The sequence below is a fragment of the Lynx canadensis genome, chromosome C1 (assembly GCF_007474595.2).
Source record: "Lynx canadensis isolate LIC74 chromosome C1, mLynCan4.pri.v2, whole genome shotgun sequence".
Taxonomy (NCBI): Eukaryota; Metazoa; Chordata; class Mammalia; order Carnivora; family Felidae; genus Lynx; species Lynx canadensis.
Genome location: NC_044310.1, coordinates 176691938 through 176715603, shown reverse-complemented (window position 1 = coordinate 176715603; position 23666 = coordinate 176691938). Strand labels below are relative to the sequence as shown.

The 23666-nt window shown below is 39.5% G+C and overlaps 1 protein-coding gene across 6 annotated transcripts in view; it reads right to left on the bottom strand.

The window, feature by feature from the left end:
• Positions 1–13688, bottom strand: part of CC1H2orf88 (chromosome C1 C2orf88 homolog) — a 36246-nt gene extending 22558 nt beyond the window's left edge. For 4 of the 6 annotated variants that reach the window (XM_030328125.1, XM_030328126.1, XM_030328127.1 and 1 more), the window contains exon 1: positions 13067–13674. The gene's annotated coding sequence lies outside the window, so the exon portion shown is untranslated. Of the gene's footprint in view, positions 1–13066 lie in introns of all 6 variants that reach the window. The other 2 variants (XM_030328122.1, XR_003971348.1) reach the window with 2 other exon arrangements.
• Positions 13689–23666: the final 9978 nt, after the last annotated feature.

Below are 23666 nucleotides of genomic sequence, written 5' to 3'. Positions count from 1 at the left end.
GAATGCAAATTGGTGCAGCCGCTCTGGAAAGCAGTGTGGAGGTTCCTCAGAAAATTAAAAATAGACCTACCCTATGACCCAGCAATAGCACTGCTAGGAATTTATCCAAGGGATACAGGAGTACTGATGCATAGGGGCACTTGTACCCCAATGTTTATAGCAGCACTGTCAACAATAGCCAAATTATGGAAAGAGCCCAAATGTCCATCAACTGATGAATGGATAAAGAAATTGTGGTTTATATACACAATGGAATACTACGTGGCAATGAGAAAAAATGAAATATGGCCCTTTGTAGCAACGTGGATGGAACTGGAGAGTGTTATGCTAAGTGAAATAAGCCATACAGAGAAAGACAGATACCATATGTTTTCACTCTTAGGTGGATCCTGAGAAACTTAACAGGAACCCATGGGGGAGGGGAAGGAAAAAAAAAAAAAAGAGGTTAGAGTGGGAGAGAGCCAAAGCATAAGAGACTGTTAAAAACTGAGAACAAACTGAGGGTTGATGGGGGGTGGGAGGGAGGGGAGGGTGAGTGATGGGTATTGAGGAGGGCACCTTTTGGGATGAGCACTGGGTGTTGTATGGAAACCAATTTGTCAATAAATTTCATATATATAAAAAAAATAAAAAAAAAATGGCTGAAAGGATGGAGATGTGGCCAGGAACCAAACTGACCCATAAGATTGTCCACAGGAGGGCGCAACACTACAGGCATGGAGAGGGAAGAGAAGACCCCACTCCAGGCACCTGCGGCATGGAGAACCCACACTGGGAAGATGGATCCCCACAACATTTGGCTTTGAAAAACCAGTGGGGCTTAACTTGGCAAGTTGTTAGAATCAATGGGGCTTAACACCAGGAACTTTAAAACTCAGCTGTCTTGGCTCTGGGGAACCCAGAGGGCTATAGGAAATGGAGATAGCATAACAAACAGCCCTGACATACAGTACAGAAGAAGCAGTTTGAAAAATGCCTGGGGTACACAGGAAGGAGATTTATTTACTAATCTCAGGGTGTGCTGAGGGGGCAGGGATCTTTGGGAGACTTCTCTAGGAACAAAAGAGGTGGTTGGCACCATTTTCCTCCTCTGCTCCCCAGATACACAGACACTTGTAGGAACCAGCGGGAACATGATCTCTACCTAGCTTGCTAATAGCACACCCCAGTCCTGCATTCTTCTGCAGTCTGATCCCCTCCAACCGGTCCTCCACAGGACTTCTACAAAGGTCTCCTGCTACAGCAGACAAGTGCAAACCTTGCTAACATCACCCACCCCACCCCTGCATAACCTGTGGATCTGCCCCACCCAAACTGCACCAGGCAGGAGTCCATCCAATGCAGAGCACTAAGCATGGCATTGTGCAAGAGCCCCAACAGCCCCAAAGTGACTTCTTCCTTGGGAAGAGAAAAAGATAACCACACACACCAGTTCAACCGTGGCACTAGCAGTGGCCTGGGGGCAGACACCTGGCCTGACTGCAGGCCCCACCTACCAACAAAAGCCCTGTAATTCAGTGCTACTGCAGCCCTGGCAGATGCCTGATCTGACCCAAATCAAGCCCAAGGTGGCCCCAGACTGGCTCACTAACAACAGAGGGACCAAACCCTGCCCACAACAGGCAGACAGCCATTGCAGATGACTGGACTGAAGGCAAATGTGGCTCAGCCACAACAGTAGGGTACATGCAACACACATAGAGATACCCCTGAAGCGCCAGAGTCTGGTGAACAGGGGACACTGCTGCAGGGCACTACAGGACCTCTTCTTCATAAGGCCACTACTTTCAAGAGCAAGGGACATAGCTGACTTTCCTAACACAGAGAAACACAGAGAGTTAGAAAAAATATAAGATCAAGGAATACGTCCCAAATGAAAGAACAAGATAAAATCACATCAAGACAGCTAAATGAAACACAAATAAGTAATATGTCTGATAGAGAATTTAAAGTAATGGTCATAAAGATACTGTACTTGAGAAAAGAGAGGAGGGTTTCAGTGAGATCTTCAAAATAGAAAGAAAACATAGAAAAGAATAAATCAGAAATGAACTTATTAACTGAAGTTAAAAGTACACAGGCAGGAATAAATAGTAGTAGAGAAAGCAGAAGAATGGAACAGCGACCTGGAGGACAGAGTAATGGAATGCAATCAAGCTGAACAGGACAGAGAAAGCAGAAGAAAGGTAAGAATAGATTAAGGGAATTTAGTGACATCATCACATGTAACAACATTTTATTCTGAAGGGATTCTGAAGGAGAAGAGAGAGAAAAGGGGACAGAAAATTTGGAGAAATAATAGCTGAAAGCTTCCTGAGTATGGGGAAGGAGACAGAAATCCACATCCAGGAGGCACAGAGAGAGCCCCCAACAAAATCAACTCAAGGAGGTCCACACCAAGACAAATGGTAATTAAAAGAGGCTTCCAGACAAACAAAAGCTAAAGGAATTCATGACCATTAAACCAGCCCTACAAGAAATGCTAATGGGGACTCTGAGTGGAAAGGAAAGACCATAAGTAGGAGTAAGAAAAGTAGGAAGCACTAAAGTAGGAAGCAATAAAATTAATTATATCTATAAAAATCAGTCAATAGTCTCACAAAATGAAAGTCTGTAAATTATGACAACATATACCTAAAACGTGGTGGGAGGGGGAAAGGATTAAAGAATGTGTTCAAACTTAAGCAACCATCAACTTAGTATAGGCTGTTATGAGCAAAAGATGTTATATATAAACCACATGTTAACCACAAATCAAAAACCAGTCGTAAGTATGCAAAAAATAAAGAGAAAGGTATCTAAGTATATCATTAAAGAAAGGCAACTAATCATGACAGAAGAGAGCAAGGGAAGAAAGGAACAGAGAACTACATACACAACCATAAAACAAGTAACAAAAGAACAATAAGTACATACCTATCAATAATTACTTTGAATGTAAACAGACTAAATATTCCAGTCAAAAGACATAGGGTGATGGAGTGGATAACAAACCAAGACCCATTCATACACTGTCTACAAAAAACTCATTTCAGACCTAAAGATACATGCAGATTGAAAGTGAAGGGATAGAGGGGAACTGGGTGGCTCAGTTGGTTAAGCATCTGACTTCAGCTTAGGTCATGATCTCATGGTTCATGAGTCTGAGCCCTGTATCAGGCTCTGCTCTGACAGTGTGGAGCCTTCCTGGGATTTTCTCTCTCTCCCTCTCTCTGTCCCTCCCGTGCTCATGCTCATGCTCACGCTTTCTCTCTCTCAAAATAAATAAACTTAAAAAAAAAAAAAAAAAAAGTGAAAGGACAGAAAAGCATTTATCATGTAAATGGATGTGAAAAGAAAGCTGGGGTAGCAATACTTATATAGGTCAAAACAGACTTTAAAGACTGTAACGAGACTAAGAAGGATACTGTATATTCATAAAGGGAACAGTCCAACATGAAGATATAACAATTGTAAATATTTATGCACCCAATAGGAAAGCACCCAGATACATAAAACAGCTATTATGAAACATAAAGGAAGTAACCAATAGTAACAAGATACAAGTATGCAACTTTAACACCCCACTTACATCAATGGATAGATCATCCAAACAAAATCAACAAGGAACCAGTGGCTTTGAATGACACATTGGACCAGATGGATCTGACAAATATATTCAGAATGTTCCATTCTAAACCAGAATCTACATTCTTTTCAAGTGCACATGGAACATTCTTCACAATAAGTGATATATTAGGTCATAAAATAAGTCTCAACAAATTCAAAAAGATCAGTCATACCATGCATCTTTTCTGACCACAATGATATGAAACTAGAAATCAACCACAAGAAGAAATCTGGAAAGAGCACAAATATATGGAGGTTAAAAAACATGCTACTAAACAATGAATAGGATGACCAAGAAATGAAAGAGGAAATAAAAAAATACATGGAGACAAATGAGAATGAAAACACAACAGTCCAAAATCCTTGAGATACAGCAAAAACTATTCTAAGAGGTAAGTTTATAGCAATACAGGCCTATCTCAAGAAGCAAGAAAAGTCTCAAATGAACAACCTAACTTTACACCTAAAGGACCTAGGGAAAGAAGAACAAACAAACCTCAAACCAGTAGAAGGAGGGAAATCATAAAGATTAGAGCAGAAATAAATGAAACAGAAACTTAGAAAAAAGCCCCAATAGAAAAGATCAATGAAACCAGGAGCTATTTCTTTGAAAAGATCAACAGAATTGATAGACCTTTAGCCAAACTCAGGAGAGAGAGAGAAAGAGACAGAGAGAGAGAACAGGAGGGAGGAGAAAGAGTGAGGGGAGACAGATCCAAGAATTTCTTATACTTACAAAAAATGGGTTAGAAAAAATTTAGGGCAGAAAGCTGCCGCCACAGGGCAAAAGCGTCCAAGGTTAGTTAGCGAGATATTATAATGGGATCACGAGTAACTTGTTATATCACCTGAAGGAAATTACTTTTCATCTGGCACCAGTATACTATTGTGCTTTGATCACAAACTCCACTTGCTGCCCAGACCCTTTGCTTCTTACACACACCAGTTAATGATTACTGTCTAATTGCTTTCTTCAAATTCATCATGTATGTAAGATCTTAGGAGCTCAACAAATAGAGACGAAACCCCTGTTCAGGGCTCTTGTCTCCTCCCAGACATTAGCCTCTCTCATATTCAATTCTGAGTCTGCTCTCTTAGTGGACAAGAGAGAACTCCAGGCTCAGAGTCTGTGACAAGAGAGTAGAGTGTCAATGAGAGACGACTCAAACAAAATCAGAAATGAAAGAGGAGTTTCAAGAGTGGTTCAGTATTCACAAATCAATCAACATGATACATCACATCAGTAAAAGGATAAAAACCATATGATTATTTCAATAGATGTAGAAAAAGCAGTTGACAAAAGATATCATTCATGATAAAAACTCTCAACAAAATAGGTTTACAGAGAATATACCTCAACATGATAAAGAATTTATATGAAAAATCCACAGCTAATATTATACTTACTTGTGAAAAGCAGAACTTTTCCCCTAAAGTTAGGAACAAGATAAGAATGTCCACTGTCACTACTATTATTCAATATAGTACCGGAAGTCCTAGCCACAGCAATCAGAGAAGAGAAAGGAATAAAAGGCATCTAAATTGGCAAAAAAGAAGTAAAATTTTCATTATTTGCAGATGACATGATAGTATATACAGAAAACCTAAAGACTCCACTGAAAAACTACTAGAACTGATGAATAAATTCAGTAAGTTGCAGGACAGAAAATCAACATACAGAAATCCACTGCATTTCTATACACTAATAAGGAGGCAGCAGAAAGAGAAATTAAGAAAACAATCCCATTTACAATTGCACCAAAAACAATAAAGTACCTATGGATAAACTTAACCAAAGAAGTGAAAGACCTGTATTCTGAAAACTATAAAACACTGATGAAAGAAACTGAAGATGATACAAACAAATGGAAAGATATTCCATGGTTATGGATTTGAAGAACAAATATTGTTAAAATGTCTATTCTACCCAAAGAAATCTACAGATTTAATGTAATCCCTATCAAAATACCACAGCATTTTTCACAGATCTAGAACAAACAATTCTAAAATTTGCATGGAACCACAAAAGACTCTGAATAGCCACAGAAATATTGACAATGAAAAGCAAAACTGTAGGTATCACAATCCCAGATTTCAAGTTATACTAAAAAGTTCTAGGAATCAATCAGTATGGTACTGGCACAAAAATAGACATAAAGATCAATAGACTAGAATAGAAAACCCAGGAATAAACCTTTGATTATATTGTCAATTAATCTTTGTCATAGGAGGCAAGAATTTCCTATGGGAAAAAGACAGTCTCTTCAATGAATGGTACTGGGAAAACTGAAGAGCTACATGCAAAAGAATGAAACTGGACCACTCTTACACCACATACACACAAAAATTCAAACTGGATTGAGGACCTAAATGTGAGACCTGAAACCATAAAAATCCTAGAAAAGAGCACAGGCCGTAATTTGTCTGACACTGTCCATAACAACATCTTTCTAGATATGTCTCCTGGAGTGAGGGAAACAAAAACAAAAATAAACTATTGGGACTACACCAAAATAAAAACCTTCTTTACAGAAAAGGAAACAATCAAAAAAACTCAAAGAGAACCTACTGAATGGGAAAAGATATTTGCAAATGATACATCTGATAAGGGGTTAGTATCCAAAATACATAAAGTACTTACACAATCCAACACCAAAACAAAAACAAACAAAAAATGTAAAAAATGGGCAGAAGACATGAACAGACATTTCTCCTAAGAAAACATACAGATGGCCAACAGATACATGAAAAGATGCTCAACATCAGAGAAATACAAATTAAAACCACAATGAAATATCACCTCACACCTCTAGTGTATGAGGCTAGACACACACACACACACACACACACACACACACGAAACAAGTGCTGTGAGGATGTGAAGTAAAAGGAACCCTCATGCACTCTTGGTTGGAATGCAAACTAGTGCAGCCGCTGTGGAAAACAGAATGGAGGTTCCTCAAAAAATAAAAAATAGAACTATCATATGGTCCAGTAACTCCACTACTGGCTATTTACCCAAAGAATACAAAAACACTAATTTGTAAAGATATATGCATTCCTATGTTTATTGCAGCATTATTTATAATAGCCAAATAATGGAAGCAGCCCAAGGGTCCATTAGTAGGTGAAGGGATAAAAGAGATGTGGTGTTGTTGGGATGAGCACTGGGTGTTGTATGGAAACCAATTTGACAATAAATTTCATATAAAAAAAAGAGATGTGGTGTGTATGTATATGTGTATACACACACAATATATATATATATACATAAATACATACATACATACACACACACAATGGAGTATTACTCAACCATAAAAAGGACTGAAATCTTGCCATTTGCAACAAAATAGATAGATGTAGAGGGTATAATACTGAGATAAAACAGAAAGAAAAGTACTGTATGAGGAATTTGAGAAACAAAACAAAGAAATTTTTAAAAAGACAAAAAACAAGACTCTTAATTATAGAGAATTAATAGCTATCAGAGGTGAGTTGGGGGGGTGGGTGAAATAGGTAAGGGTATGAGGAGTACTTGTATCACAATGATCACTGAGTAATTTCTAAAATCATTGAATCACTATATTGGACACCAGAAGCTACTATAACATGGTACATTAATTATAATAGAATTTTAAAAGTAAATTAAAAAAATGACTCTGTGATACCATAAAAATACCAAACTTAAAAGGTCTCCACTGAACAAAATTACTTTATACTCAAAATCAGTGTGTTGAGTCTAGTTTTCTTTCAACTTCACTGGGTGTATGGAGAGAAATACACATACAACAAATGTGTATATTCAGAGCTCAAAAAAGGAAAAAAAAAATCAATAAATTTTTCATAGTGACGTCTTCAAATGGATTTTAACTGGATAGGGGTAGAGGAATTTAATTAGCAATGTGATTACAGGGACTTTCCTTTGCTTCTCTGTATCCTCATTTCTAAACTTAGGTTAATAATTCCTGCCCCAAATTCCTCCTTGAATTGCAGTAAGGAAAACCAGCGCTATAAAAATGTAGCTGCTATTCTGCTACTATTAAGAGAAGCTGGCATTTGAACAGATTATTTTGGATAACTCACACTCCCTTGTTCTGAACAGTTGTCCCAATCCTGTTCACGAAAGTCCAACCCGCAAGAAACACACAAGATTCCCCAATCTCAAAATCTTCTTCAAAGGTGGAAGCCATACACTCCAAAAACAATCCTAAAAATGTCAATTCTTGTGAAATTCTATTACAACATGAATGCATCTCATTCCACGGGATGGATGGTATATTTCTCTCTCTCACACATCTATGAATTCATGGAGGGTAGAGACTTTGCCTTACTCAAGCATGAACTTTAATAAGTAGTTTCTAATCAAAGTTCATCTAAAATATCTAAATCTTAGTCATTTTAATAGATCAAATTATCTTAACTGACATTTTTCTGGATCAGTAAATTTTCTTTACCTCAAATGCCATTAATGAATTTGAAGGAGATCAGAGTTTGCCATCCCAACACATGCCACAATGGTATAAGGGTTGCTTTGAGCCAAAGGCAATAAGCTCTCTGCACCCCCCTTTTTGTCAAAAAAGCAGGACACAAATTTCCCTTTGTAAAGGTGCCTTCATCTCCTATATGAGAAGGAAAACTACTCCAGAGACAATTTTCATCACCTGAGACAACTCTTATCTGTTTAACAGGCCTTATAAAACAAATCCTGATTTATCATATATTTCCTAGTCACCTTCCCATAACTTACCTCCACCCAGGAGCCCCAAACTCCTTTTCCTTTGTCTACCCTCTTTCCCATGATTTTCACCCTTTCTTAAGATGACATATAAGTCTCCAATTCTGTTTCCTTGAAGCACATTCCTTTGTGAACCCCCATGTGTACATAGGTAATTAAATGTTTTTTCCTCCTGTTAATCTATTATCAGTTTGATTTGCAGACCCAGCCAATGAACTTAGAAGGGTTGAGAAAGAGTTTTTCTCTTTCCCTAAAAATTCAAGATTAGTCTTTATGTTATTTAGTGAAATCAAATATTTTAGAACAAGTAGGAGGCATAAATAATAAATTAAGGGTATTAAGTACTATGCACTGAATTAAGTTCCAGACAGTAGTGTATGTACTTCTGAATACTTAAAAGAACTATTATTCTTACGTGGAGATATGGGAAAACGGTGTCCAAATCCACTTGGAATCTAGGTCAAAAGATCTAGAATTCAGAAAGTTTTGCTCTTTTAAGTTTGATCATTCTTTCATTATGCATATGCCACATTCCTAAAGAATGTGGTCATTACAGAGTTCCTATTTTTTGTAGCTGACAGTACAGTATTTTAGGGTGGAAGTGGGACGTTGGGATGAGGTGGGGGCAGAGGTACATCTAATTTAAACATTTTTTTAAAGCCCTCTTTTTACCTATTAAATTTAACTAATCCAAGGAAGTTTCCTGTCCTGTCAATTATTCCCCTTACCACACACACCCATGCTCATTTTCTCCTTGTAGCTTCCCTTATGTTGAAACACACAACCTCTCCCTTATCTCCACCTAACACTCTTTCCCTCTTCCCTGCTTAAACCAAATCCATACTATCTTCATGGCTAGGGAAGCCCCATCTCTTTGTGCAGACTTCCTGGAATTCCTCTAACCCTTATTCAGAATTCTCTTCTTGAACTGATGTCCAGTTGGTCTAATTTCTAAGTGCTTACTCCCCAAATGAGATTAAATATTCCTCAAAGGCAACAGTCATTTCTCCTTTTGTTATTATGCATAGAGCAGTTCTTACATCCACGAGTTTAATGAATGCTAATTAAAGTTTGGCTATTTACCAAATATCCGTGTACTTCAAAGTGTGTTAGATGTTGACAGTAAAACTGTGAACTATACAGAGTTCTATTTCTTTCTCACACTTAAAAACAAAGGCCACAAACTCATGGTAGTGTTGGGTTGGTGTTTTGTTTGGCCAGTGCAATGTTTAAACTGTTCTGAATTAGAATAATTCTGAGCTGAACATTCACTCCCCAGTTCACAGGGCTCTCTCACTCCCTTGTGTCCAACACCTATCCAGCTTCACTAATTTATGTTACTTCCAGCCTCTTGTAAAACATCTGAAAGGGAGATTACATGAATCCAAATTAGGCCACTTTGGCATGTGGATTATTTTGAGCTGAAGGCAATTGAGACCCAGCAAATTCAAGAAAAACTCTGACCTCTCCTTTAACTATTTAAAAGAATTTAGATAGGTCATTCAAGTAAAAGTTATCTCCAGGCTCCCTATCTACATGAGAGATCAAACACCTATCATCCTGTGAATTGCCCTTCTTCCCCCTTTAGCCCCAGATCCCATTCCCTAGCTCAGGATGGCATATAAGCCTCAATTGCCCAATTTACTATTGGGTCTCTTATGGGGCTCCTGTATGGATATAGTTAAATTTGTTTTTCCTCCTGTTAATCTATCTTATCTCAATTTATCAGCAAAGAGCCTAGAAAGTTAGAGGAAAAAATTTCTTCCCCAACACATCCTTGATTTTACAACTTTGAATTTATAAGGAATAAATTAATTCTTAAAGTACGGGCTCTTCCTATATCAGATACTGACTAGAGTTATTTATTACTTCCCAAACTTTCAACATTATAATGTCATGATTGATTATATTTCTCCACCACTGAGTTGCTGCATACTGTTTATAGTACACTCACTATGGAAGACAGGATCCAGTTAAAAAAAAAATTCCCAAACCCAAGAGCAGATGGTATATTAACTAGAGAAAGAAAACAGAACTGCTCAGCAACTATTTTGCTTTCTCAAAAGCAAATGATTTTTATGCAGGAAAGGACAGAAGAGACCTCATTAAGAGAGAACCTAGGTACAAGCAGAAGTCACAACTTCTGGTGAATTATATTCCAGGGAAAGCCTGCATATAGAAGCACAGCAATATTACAACCTTTGAAAAAAATTAAGAAAGGGGCACCTGGATGGCTCAGTAGGTTAAACATCTGACTTCGGCTCAGGTCATGATCTTACAGGTTTGTGCGTTCAAGCCCTGCATCCGGCTCTGTGCTGACAGCTCAGAACCTGGAGTCTGCTTCAAATTCTGTGTCTCCCTCTCTCTATGCTCCTTCCCTACTCTCTCTCTCAAAAATAAATAAAAACATTAAAAACAAAAACAAAATGAAAAAACATGAAGGAGGGACATCTCAAGAAGCCAGAGACTCAATCAGTTTCTTTTCTCCCAGTTTATTTCAAACTCTGAAACAAAAGGAAATTTGAATCCCTAGGTATTGCAGACAAGTTAGTTTGACACTAATTTCTGGCAAAATTCAAAATTTAATCAGTAAACTGAATATTCTGAGGGAAGAGATTGGGGATTTCTAGGAACTAGACATTCAAAATTCACTATGAATCAGTCATTTTTAAACTAGTATCATTTACTTTTGTGATAGATGTTTATAAATAAACTCAAGATGTTTATTTTTAGCAAAGCATTTGATTAAACTTTTTCTCATGATGTCTTATAATGAAGACTGACCTACAGGCTAGAATAGTTTGATAAGTAAGGAGGACAGTGCTAACTGAATTCAGCTGATCATTGATTTGTCTCAGCAATATCTCCCAAGGCTGACTACATTCCCAAGCAGGTCTATATCTGGTACTTTCAGTACATGACTTTTAATTATAATAAACATCCTGAAAAGTAGATGTTACTAATATGACTTTATTGATATGGAAAATAAGTTTCCCAAGATCACAGAGCTAGTAAGTGTCACCGTCAAGCTCTAAAACCAGCCTCCAAAAGTCCAGGGCCACTTCTACTGTGCCACACAGGCAGAATTCTAGGTGAGCCACCATGGCAAAAGGAACGGTTTCATATATTATTAATGGCTTGGCTGTCTGGTGAACAAACTCACCAAATGTGCAGGTGACATAAAACTAGAAGATAGAATTAGCATGATGAATGCCATGATCAAATCTAAAACATACCTAGCAAACTGGAAATTGGAAGCTTAGTGTCACACAAGAGAAAAAAAATTGTTCATGTTCAGGACATTTTTAACTGTATAATTAAAAAATTAATAAAGCCTACTTTGATAGCAATGTGTTGGGGGTAGGGGAGAGGGAGGGAGAGGCTGGTGGTGGTGAGGTTTTCAGTCAACTGTGGTGTCTTTATTACAAAAGCCAATTAAGTGTTAGATGATTTTGTTTGAAGATAGGAATTCACTGCATTTTGCACTGTTCAGATTAGACTGAATTATTGAATTCAACTTGGGGCTAAGGATCTTCAGCACAGAGAAAGGTCTTAAGTATGGAAGGAAACATAAAAGCAATGACTTTTTCGTGAAGATAACTAACATTTACTGACTTCTAGGTAACTATACCAAGACTTTATGAACATTATTTCATTTAACCCTCACAATAATTCTATAGGTTAAAAATAATTCTATTCTTAACTCTATACCACTTTAGACTTTTCATTTCTTTACTATTTTTTGGTCATAGACTGCTTTCAGATGGATGAATTTTAGATCCTCTCTGTTGAAATATTATCTATATAATTTCACAAGTTGGAGGACTACTGACAAAAGTAAGCCTAATGAGAAACAGGTCCAAGGAAGCAGTGGGTCAGTTCAGTGTAAACAGAGCCTTATTAATGGCAACAGAAAGAAGGGATACCTCAAAAGTGGTGAGTTCCCTGTCACTGAAGTGTTCGATGAAAATGTGGCTTGTGTGTCAGAAATGCTACAAAGGAGATACTAACATGGGTTAGAGGTTGGTCTATGATTTTAAAGTACCCCTTTTACTATAAGATTGTGAGCCTAATAGGTAATTTCGGCAATTTTTGTTTGATGGCAAGATAAAAGAGTTAAAAACTGGAAATAATTGTTTTTCCAGATCATTTTGCTGAACATGTCAAATAGAAGATGTAAATAATATTGTTTCCCATCTATATATTGATATTGGCTCTATCAAGTACTTGAAAATGACCTCATCCAAAGAAAAAAAAGGTATATTCAACTGTTGATCTTGATGTGATTTATACTTAGTCATAAGAAAAGTAGATTCTTTATTCCTCTGAATCCTTAATTACAATTTTGCTTCAGGTAAATACTGCATACACCAGATCCTAAAAAGATCCTAAAAAGATGTAGTCTTTAATGGGAACATTTACTAGTTTATAATTTTATGTTAATTTCCATAAAGGATGGGGAGAGGGCAGACAGGAAACAGAAGATAGACAACTCCTATTGTTCCGCTTTGCTTCTCGGATCCTTGAGCTAATGGCTGAAGGATCTTACAGATCTATTCCGATCCCCCCCCCCCATTTGCAGTATAATTCGCCCCAAGACACAGCCTCCCACAGCTCTAAAAGAGCACAAGAGCTAGTACTTTGCTCATCACATGTCATTCGGCGCACAAGCCTGACAGCTTGGCATACAAATTAAATGCTCATAGGCAAATCTTTTACCTGAAAATCTTCAGTCACTCTTCAGGTAGGAAGGAGAATGAAACTGCAGCTCAGAAACGCAATACCTCGGACTTGGGGCTCAGAACCAGGTGGAAGGGGTGGGGGCTAACTTCTCAATGAGGAGACGGAGACGTGAGGCTCTATCCGAGGCAGCTGGCCGCGAGAGGTCTGCTTGAATTAAAGTCGCCTGTAACTCCCAGGTTTCTGCCATTGAAAAACCCAAAGGGCAAAGCTGACGAGCCAAGACCGACGGACACACAGCGGTCGCCCACCTCCCAGGTGTTCACTTACACAGCACATCGCCGGGGCGGCTGCGTGCCCAACGCCCCTCGGGACGGCCGCGGGGCCGGGAAGGCATCCGGCATTGGCCGGCTGCGTGCGCTGCTCGGTCCCCGAAGCCGCCGCCCGGGGGGCGCCGGTTGGCGTCAGGGCGGCGGGGTGCGGAGCGCAGCGCAGTCCGACTGCAAGGCCAGCGGCGCCGCCTTCTCGCGCGCCTCACTCAAGTGGCAGCATTTGGAGGACGGGGTGTCCTTTGGCACGGCTCTGGGCTCTGGGCCCCTCCTCCAGCCGCCGTCGTCGCCGCCGCCGCGCCCGCCGCGCGCTCCTCGCGGGTTCGCGCCCCGAACCAGGCCAGCCGGGCCCCGCAGGTGGCAACCCAAGGGTGCTCGGCTCCAGCACGCGCCCTCTGCGGGCCGCACGCAAGTACAAGGCTGCGAGGACCGCCACCGACACGTCGGCTGGCGCCGGGTACAAGGCAGGGGCGGGACACCACCGCCCTCACTCCCACTATCCAGAGTGCTGCCGCTTCCCCAGCAGGAATTAGATCCCCAAATTTCCAACAAAACAGAAGTGAGCAACTCACTTCGCTGCCTGCCCCTCCCCCGCCCCTCATCCGAACCACCTGAGCTGCTAACTGTTCTGGGCTCTGCCCAGGTAAGAGGAGGGAATGGTCTCTGAGACCACCGCACGACGGGCGGAGATTGCCTTGCGGAGAGCAGATGCTCGGCCCGCCACGCTAAGCGGGTGAACTCGCAGAAGCCTCGCCGCAGACTTCCCAGCTAAGCGATCTGGAGCTCAGATCCAGGCGTAGCAGTCAAACCCACTTTGACCTCAAACCCCACTTTGCAGGGCTAGGCCAAGGATTCTGCCCTTCCTAACTAGTTTGCACCGTGAGCATGCAGAGCAAAAGTGCTTGGAGCATTTAATCATTTAAAAGTACACATCCATTTTCTACGTCTCCATCCCAAAATACTCAAGGAGAACATTTTCCAAGATTGTTTCTCAAAACAAAACACCTCTAGCCAAACACCATTTTCTCGCTCTTTAAACTATTGAAGTCACTCTCTCAACACATGGCCATTATTCAGTTGTGTTTCCCTGTGCGTTCCACGTGGTGCCTCATCTGCCCCGCATGATTCCTAGCAGCAGTAAAAGCCCCAAGAGGACTACAAAAGAACCATTATTTTAGTTGTGTTCTACAGTGGAGTGGTCATGCAAAATCCATGCTTGCAGAGACTTTAGGGACAGCTTCACCTGACTCCTTCACATTACAGATGAGGACCCTGAGACTCACAGCTGCAAAACTAAATGTGAAAAAGAAACACCTGAACCTACAAAGCCCACAATTTGTAGACTAACGTGAAGCTTAGGTCTCTAAAGATATAACATAGGAAAGAATATAGTTAGATTGCTGAGGAGTTGAGAGCGTACATTATACAAAATCTAGCTCAGAATCTTTCAGATTTTAAGTGCACCGAGCATTCTTACTACTATGTTTAAATTGACTAAGGTGACTTTATATACAAATACAGTAGCCCAGAAATGTAATTTTTCTGCATGATAATATGATTAGTGGAATTGCAGTGGGTACGTTCTGACACAGAATGTGAATACACTTATGTTGATTTGTCTGATATGTATCAATTTTTAATGTATACAAGTTGATTATACTAATCCAAGCAAATTTTAGTTCTACATATTTCAGGCATATCATGCTAAATAATTATGATCAAATGCAAGGATCCACCTTTAGGCCTAATTCTTCACTTAACCTATTTCATTGCTTGCCCTCTTTCTTTCCCAGCATTAAGCCTTTACCAAACTAGTGCTGGAATAATCCATGAGACCTCTGGGTTCCACACTGAGAGCTCAGTGTCAGCCCTTGATGTGCTCAAGGCAAGAAAAGAGAAACTTGGAAATTTGTGTTTCACTTCCCAGTTACCCCAGCAGAAGTGGGGGAGGAAAGAGTCTCCGGCCTTGCCTAGAAGAGAAATAACTTCCCTAGGCGCACATCCTCTTCTTTCACTCAGTTCAAAGGTACAGTGGATCTGGGGCACCTGGGTGACTCGGCTGAGCGAAGGACTCTTGACTTTAGCTGGATTCATGATCTTAGATTCGTGAGTCCGAGCCTGGTATCAGGCTCTGCTCTGTCCAGGTTCTGCACTGACAGCACAGAGCCTACTTGGGATTCTGTCTTCCTCTCTTTCTGCCCCTCCCCCACTTGTTCTCTGTCAAAATAAATAAAAATAAACTAAAAAAAAAAAAAAGATACAGTGGATCATCTTTACCAAATGTTAGTTGTTCTCTGACCCTTTGGTCTCAAAAATGGAGTCATGTGGAAGCTTTGTGCTGGGCCTCCCTGTTCCCTGTGGGTGGCACTTGTCACAGGGGCTGTTGTTCTGGCCAGACCCAAGCCAGGCTCTCCCTCCATCATCCTGGGTCTGGCCAAGACACAGAAAAACCCGAAAGCAGCCCTTGCCACCTGTCTGCGCTGCCTCTCCAGATTGGCCTCATACTCAGAGCCCCAAGTCTAAGGTGGTGTGGACTGGCCAGGCTGCAGACTGGCGGGGCCTTATTTGGGCTGCTGGCTGACCCCCACTGCTAGAGGTACTTGATTCACTCAGAACTAGGAAGGATGCAGGCCCTGAACTCACTGCGGCCGTAGGAGAAGCTGCTTTTCCGAGTGCTTTTGAGAAGAAACCTGCCTCCAACCTTAGGATGTCAAAAGGTAAGCAGAGCCTTGGCCTCTCCTCGGGACTGCAGGTCATGCTTTGGTCAATATGGTAAGAGCCAGAGCTAAGATGGCTCGGAGGAACCGAGCGCCCCCTGCTGCTGGGGCTCAAAAAGGCTGGCTTTTCCTCAAAGCCACCGCAGCCTGGAACTAGGAGCCAAACAAAGCCCGGTGTTTCTGCTCTCCTGTCATCCTCCCATCCTGGCTTGAACAAGATGGTTGAGGAGGGAACCCGGAGCTCATCAAATTGGTAGTGACGCCGACTGTACGATTTTGAAATCGTGCTAAATAAAACTTTTAAAAACTGGAGAACAGGGGCGCCTGGGTGGCTCAGTCGGTTGAGCGTCCGACTTCGTCTCAGGTCATGATCTCGCGGTTCGTGGGTTCGGGCCCCGCATCGGGCTCTGTGCTGACAGCCTGGAGCCTGCTTCGGATTCTGTGTCTCCCTCTCTCTCTCTCTCTGCCCCTCCCCTGCTCACGCTGTCTCTATCTCTCAAAAAATAAATAAATGTAAAAAAAATTTATAAAAACTGGAGAACAAGTGAGAGAGGAAATGAAGGATCCCAAAGACAGCCTAACTTGAATGTGGTTAGGGTGAGGGAGCCTGGGCTCTAACAAATGTGCAGTGGGTTTTCTTTCTGAAGGGCATGGAAGGAAGCATAATTAAAACAGTACAATAAAATACTAGAATCTGAGCACAAGCAGTCTGACCCCAGAACCATGCTATCAACAGCAAAGAGGTATTAAGCTGGATTGAGGACTGTATGCCAGATAGTAACTTACCCTTGTAAAGAAATCCCATTTCCAACCAGCCACCTACAACACTTCCACTCTGGACAGGTCAGAGAGAGGTAGGTAGCTGACTCCCTCCACTGGTTTCTCCATCTAAACCCTGAGCACCTCTAACTTCCATTCCTGCTTCAGGTTGACCACTCAGAGCTTAACATCTCTGGGAGAAGCAAGGGAGGCCATGCCAGCGAGGTAGAAGGAATCTTCTCTCTAAAAGAACTCTAACTAGTGAAATGATGTGACCCTGTCAGGAGAGATCTGGTCACCAGGACTCACCTGCCATTGGGGGCTCTTACTAGAACACCAAAGATCAAATGTCTTCATTTGCTTTCTGATAACAAAGTGATGAGGACAGGACAAGTAGATGGCATAGTATGTGAATGTTCATATAGAGACTAGAGCATGCATGTCCATTAGAGAGTTATGGAAGTCACAGAAACAATTTATAAAGGATAAAAAATGAGGCAGAAAAAAATTACCATTATGATGCACCATCATGGGGTATAAACTGATTGACTAGCACACAGATAAGACCTATGAGAAAATTCATTTTGACATTTTGATTTTCATAATAATAAAACTATGTTAAGATAAAAATAATGCTTTTATTTTATGCATATACAAATTAAAATTGTATCTCCTCATTTCTCATAAATAGTCCACTAGTCCAGGGCGGGGGTGGGGGGTGGGGGGGAAACCAACTTCTTAGTGGTTACTGGAAACAAGGCTATTTCCCACATATACTTTTCACTGATTCAGGTTTTATGAATTATTTTTTATGTTTAGGCTAAAATGGTCTCTCCAAAATATGTCTTAAACATGCTAAGATATTTTAGATTTGGCTGAGAGACCCAGATATCTCCTCTGAGTAGGCGACAGACATATTTTCATGTCAGGCCCTAGACTAGGGTTTTAGGATTCAAAGCTATAAAAAAAATTCAGCAGCAGAAGTGACACATTGATTCTTCAATTTTTTGTAGCCCAAGACACATAAACACATTTCTTGATGAAGAACTAGCTGTAGGATGACAATGGGTGTCATCCTTCACTCCTGAACTTTTTCTGCACTCCATGTAATACTCCTAGTTTTTCCTATGCCATAGCAGGCTTCAAAATCTTGTTATAAACCTTAATTACACTGTTGTGAAGACCTATGCTTGGTCCAACATTTTCTCGGAATCAAAGAGCAAATTATCAGATTACCTGACCAGCTAAATAAGTGCCAATATAAACCCACTGGGAGAATTTCCCATTTTAATATTTTAATATATATCTGAATATGTTTAAAAGTTCTTATGCCCAAAGTAAATTTTCAAAGCTTCATTTGAGGCTATTCTAGTCTTATTCATTATGTCACTGAAATGAGAAGTGATTACATTATCTTCCTTATAGGAAATCAAGAATCAATCACCCCTCAGAACTTCTCTTTTCCTGAGGAAAAAATGTTTAACTTTTTCTCACAGAATTTCCTTTACTCATGTTTGTCAGGCTTCACTAGACCCATTCTTGTTCTCCAGATGCAATTAAATGTCTGCCAATGCAAACTAGGGAAAAATTTCAAATAAGAGTTTAACTAGCACAGAGCATTAGATAGAGTATTAAGGAACAATATTTCCTGACTATGTATTATATAATCCAATTCTGTTCATTAACAATTAGACAAGTTGTCAACTGTGCCATAGGCCTATTTCTTCTTCTCCCTTGTTTCATATTTCCTTAAAGTTCTACATTCTCAGTTTTAGTATTGTGAATAAAAGGAAAACTTCATTTACAATGGAGTTAGGAGACCAGCAGGGGGAGCTCTCGTGCCCTACCACTGTTGTCAATTGCAGACTCCATAGGAGGAGAGGGACTTTGAATACTATACTACCCCAGCAGCAGGAAGAAGAAAGGCTTCCTCCTTCACCAGCAGTAGCCCAGTCATGAGAGACTGTCCTACTCAACCAATGAAAAGCTACTATGCTTGGAACTCCTAGTTTTCATGGACTTTTTGTTTATAACAGCCTTCCCAACTCCTCTCTTTCTTCCATATTAGTGCGGTCCCCTCTCTTTTGTTCTCTGGACTTGCCTATGGTTTGTGTAGCTTGCCTGTGCCCGACTGCAAATGTCTGCCATTTCTGAATAAATCCATTTTTGCTGATTAAAATAACTGGCAGTTTTATTTTTAAGGTTAACAGTCTTTAAGCTTATTAATGTATATTTGTCAGTAAATGAGTCTCCTTGTACCTATGGAAGATCTGTCTGAAGATCTTTACACTAAATTAAATATATTTTGGAGTCTTTATTTTAAATCACCATCAGTGCTCTATTTCTCTTGTATAAGTAAATTTAATACTTCCCCCCCTCCCAAGAGGTAGAAATGTCTGGAAATAAATTAGCATCTTATTTTTAAAAATTATTTTGCTGTCTTTAATGGTGACCTATATTTGTCCTCTCCCTGTATTGTAAACATCTTGAGGACAGGAACTGTGTACTTTGTGTATTCTATGTATTTATTTCTGGTGCCTGGCATATGGAAGGTATTAATGTTTGCTGAATTGAACATTCTTACTCTGCTGTGGTGCTTACTGATTTCATCTCACTTTAAACAGAGGAAAACATTACTACTTAGATCCATGGGTCTGAGCTTCTTTAAGTCTTTAACCATGTTTATTTGGACAACCATTTCTGGCACTGAGATGGGGCCAACTTCATTTGATTACAATGTGGGTATAAGACATTTAAAACCAGGTAAATACTACAATCATTGCTCCAAAATTTATTATTTCAGACATCATATTGTATTATATGTTTTTTACTTAGGGCATATGTGTCTTTCATTATGACTCATTATCCATTGTCTGAATACCATGGTTGTTAAAAATAATGTTCCAGTTTGATCAAATAGTTCAGCTCCCTCCTGGAAATGTGGAGATTCTGGATAAAAATTCTGGATAAAAAATTTTATTATTCCCATTTTCAAAGTATATTTAGCAAATATTTAACTTTAATATAAAAATTATTAAACATTAAGATGTTTATTCAAGAATTTAGGGGTATTAGAATAGATATCTGAGGGGTATTCACATGGGTGAGGGGATTAATCTACATTGCTCTCATGGGAAGAACCACCAGGAAAAAATCATGGGAGGCAGATCTGGATTTAATTAAGAAAGGACTTTCTAAATAGCACTGCTAGGAATTTACCCAAGGGATACAGGAGTGCTGATGCATAGGGGCACTTGTACCCCAATGTTTATAGCAGCACTCTCAACAATAGCCAAATTATGGAAAGAGCCTAAATGTCATCAACTCATGAATGGATAAAGAAATTGTGGTTTATATACACAATGGAGCACTATGTGGCAATGAGAAAGAATGAAATATGGCCCTTTGTAGCAACGTGGATGGAACTGGAGAGTGTTATGCTAAGTGAAATAAGTCATACAGAGAAAGACAGATACCATATGTTTTCACTCATATGTGGATCCTGAGAAACCTAACAGAAGACCATGGGGGAGGGGATGGAAAAAACAAAAGTTAGAGAGGGAGAGAGCCAAACCATAAGAGACTCTTAAAAACTGAGAATAAACTAAGGGTTGATGGTGGGGGGGGGGAAGAAGGGGAGGGTGGGTGATGGGTATTGAGGGCACCTGTTGGGACGAGCACTGGGTGTTATATGGAAACCAATTTGACAATAAATTTCATATTAAAAAAAAAAAGAAAGGACTTTCTATTGGTTAAAGTTTACAACAGGACAGAATGGTTTGTGGGCTTCCTCTTAAACCAGAAGTTAGGTAATCTATCTGGAACATAGCATGAAGATTTTTAAAAGGAATAGTAAAATTCTATATCTTCTAAGGAAATTTCTCCAAAGCCAAGATTCTATAACTTAGGAGTTATTTTACAATATGAAGACATGTGAGCTGGCCTTTGGACTGCATCCATTCCAACACTAAGGCATCATCTTGATGTCTTACTGTGTGTGCCCTGTACAAGGGCAGAGAGAGCCCTGCTATATTTGTTGCTAAGGAAGCAATTTGTCATCTTTTAAAGATTTTTTCCTTAAAACAAGCAAGTCTACTACCACATGTATTAATTGGTATGCAAGGAAGAATTCTAGCTGATTCAATATAAGCAACAGTCTATCCACATGGGGATATCTTATGGCTTGTGATATTTCACTTAACTGATACGTTGCTTGAGGAAATAGGGAGCTACTATAACTTAGAGGTAACAATGATAATGACTATTTACTGAGCACCCACTATGTGCTGGGAGCCACAATGGCCTTCCACACACTATCTCATTTAATCCTCACAATAACACTTTGCGGTATGTATAATTTCTGTTTTAAATATGAGGAAATGGAAGCTAGAACTTGATTTGAACCCACGCCTGAGTCTAAAGTCTCAGTTGTTCACACAATGGCCTATTAAATCTGGCCGCAGTTCCAGGCAGCATTCCTTTTATACCTCTCCTAATCCATCAACTCTGATGGGCAGTACCCAGTGCCATAAATATCTTCTTTAAAATGCCTCCTATAAATGCTCCCATGTACCCAACATCTTAAGGAAACTCCAAAGGAATCCTCTGATATGTCTATCAGAACTGAAGTGTTATTTATTTATTTATTATTGATAAATCTTAAGCAAGGTTCTTGGATAGTCAGCTTGGATTTTCCTGGTAAGTGAACATGGGGATATTATTCTTCCAGTTTTACTGATGAAGAAAACAAAAGGCATAAAGCCTTACCACCTTACCTCAGTAGTCATAAATGTAGTAGTAGAGATTGTAGTAAAACTTGTTTCTCTCAGATGTTGCCTTTGTAGCTCTATTCGCAATTCTTTGGTCTTTTCCAAGCTTCTTTTCATGGAGTTTAATGACAAGTTTCTCTTCCATGTAAATGTTCCGCATTTAGGGCTTATTTCCTTCCCAAGATTTTCACTCCATTTTTGTCCCAACTACTTCATTGCCTAGAGTGGCTGAGGAGAGTAATATTGGTAAGATGTTTACCAAAACTAAAGTCCTGGTTTGGAATAGTTGAACTGTACCATCTTCTTCTTTCTGGCTGTGATTAGAGAGTACAACTAATAGTCTTCTAAGGTCACTCCTAGTTCTGATAATAAACTCGTATCATCTGATTATAGGTCTTTTCTTTTTGGCAGCTGAACAAAACAAACAAAAAGTAACCTGTTATCCAGAGTAAATCCGAATCTATTCCTATTTCAATGACTGGCAAATACAAGAGATACTTCCACTGCTCAGCTCTGCTTCTGCATAACCTCTGTAAGAGCCGTGGGGGGACTGTCTGTATTGAACTGTTACATTTTATCTCATAACTGATCCTGCTCCAGGAATCAAAGGTTGATGAAAGGTTAAAAAAAATAAAATAAAACGCCCCAAACAAAAAACTAATATTCTGTCATATAGTGAGTCTGACAGATCTCTCTATTAAAAGGACATGGCAAAAGTAAAAAAAATGAATGATTATGCCTGCAGAACACTTGCTACTTGTTTAGATTATAGGTCTAGGAAGCCCAGATGTGTTATGAAAAAAAAATCTAGTATAATTTTAGATGGAACGTCCATTAAATTAGTAGGTATGCCATTTGGATAGAGTAAAGAAATGCCTTTTAAAGACTGGTACAAACTGCATTCTGGGTTCAATCATATTGGGCCATCCATGCAGAGCTGATAAAGGCAAGCACGGTGACAAGTTAATAGAAAGTGTTACTGATAATTTCTGGAGGCAAGGATTTTTTTGTGTAAAGTCTTCCTTCAAGCACTGGCACTGGTACTGAAATTAGTGGAAGCTTCTTTTCAACAGCAGCTAGAATTGAGTTTCTTCTCTACAGCTGGCTCAGTCTTGCATAGCTGACAAGACTGACAGACGACTCTGGATATGTAGCTGTTCCCTCCACAACTTAAGCAAAAATGAGAAAAGCAGAATACGTGGCCTGTTTTAGAATTACCTCCAACTATAAAAAACAGCATCAGAAAATTAACCCTTTAAAAACAGAAGATGGGTTGGGAACTCAGCAAAACCACTGATGATTGATTAAATAGTTTTCCTCTTCATATTTGCATTCACTTTTTCATCATGTATTATTTTTGAGAAAATGTTAATTTAATTATAAATCTAGTAATCAAGAGACTTGAGTTAAAGCCCTGGTTTTATCCCTAAATAATTGGGAAGCTTCAAAAAAATTCAGGTCTCTTAGAAAAAACTATTTGCTTATCTATGAATCAAGACCAACTATCAGTTACATTTTAGCATTCTTCATATATCAGTGTTTTATTAGGGTTTCATTGAAGACTGTTAGTGATTGACCAGAGCTAAATTAATTCTAACCATTAGTTCTTTCAAGATTAACAGAATAGAGTGCCTGGTTGGCTCAGTCTGTAGAGCATGGGATGCTTGACCTCAGTGTTGTGAATTCAAGCCCCACGCTGGTCATAGAGCTTACTTAAAAAAAAAAAAAAGGGGGGTGCCTGGGTGGCTCAGTCAGTTAAGCATCTGACTTCGGCTCACGTCACGATCTCACGGTTTGTGAGTTTGAGCCCCACATCGGGCTCGGTGCTGTCAGCACAAGCCTCTGTCTCCCTCTCTCTCTGCTTCCTCCCCCCCCCTCTTAAAAATAAACAACATTAAAAAAAAATAACATAAAAGATTAAACATAATAAAAAAATCAGTATGTTATTCAAAGATAAAACTTCTTACTGTTTTTTCAATATATTTCCTTTCAATATTTTATATATTTACAGTAAATATTTACATACTCATACTTTATGTAGTGGTTCTTATTCATATACAGTTCA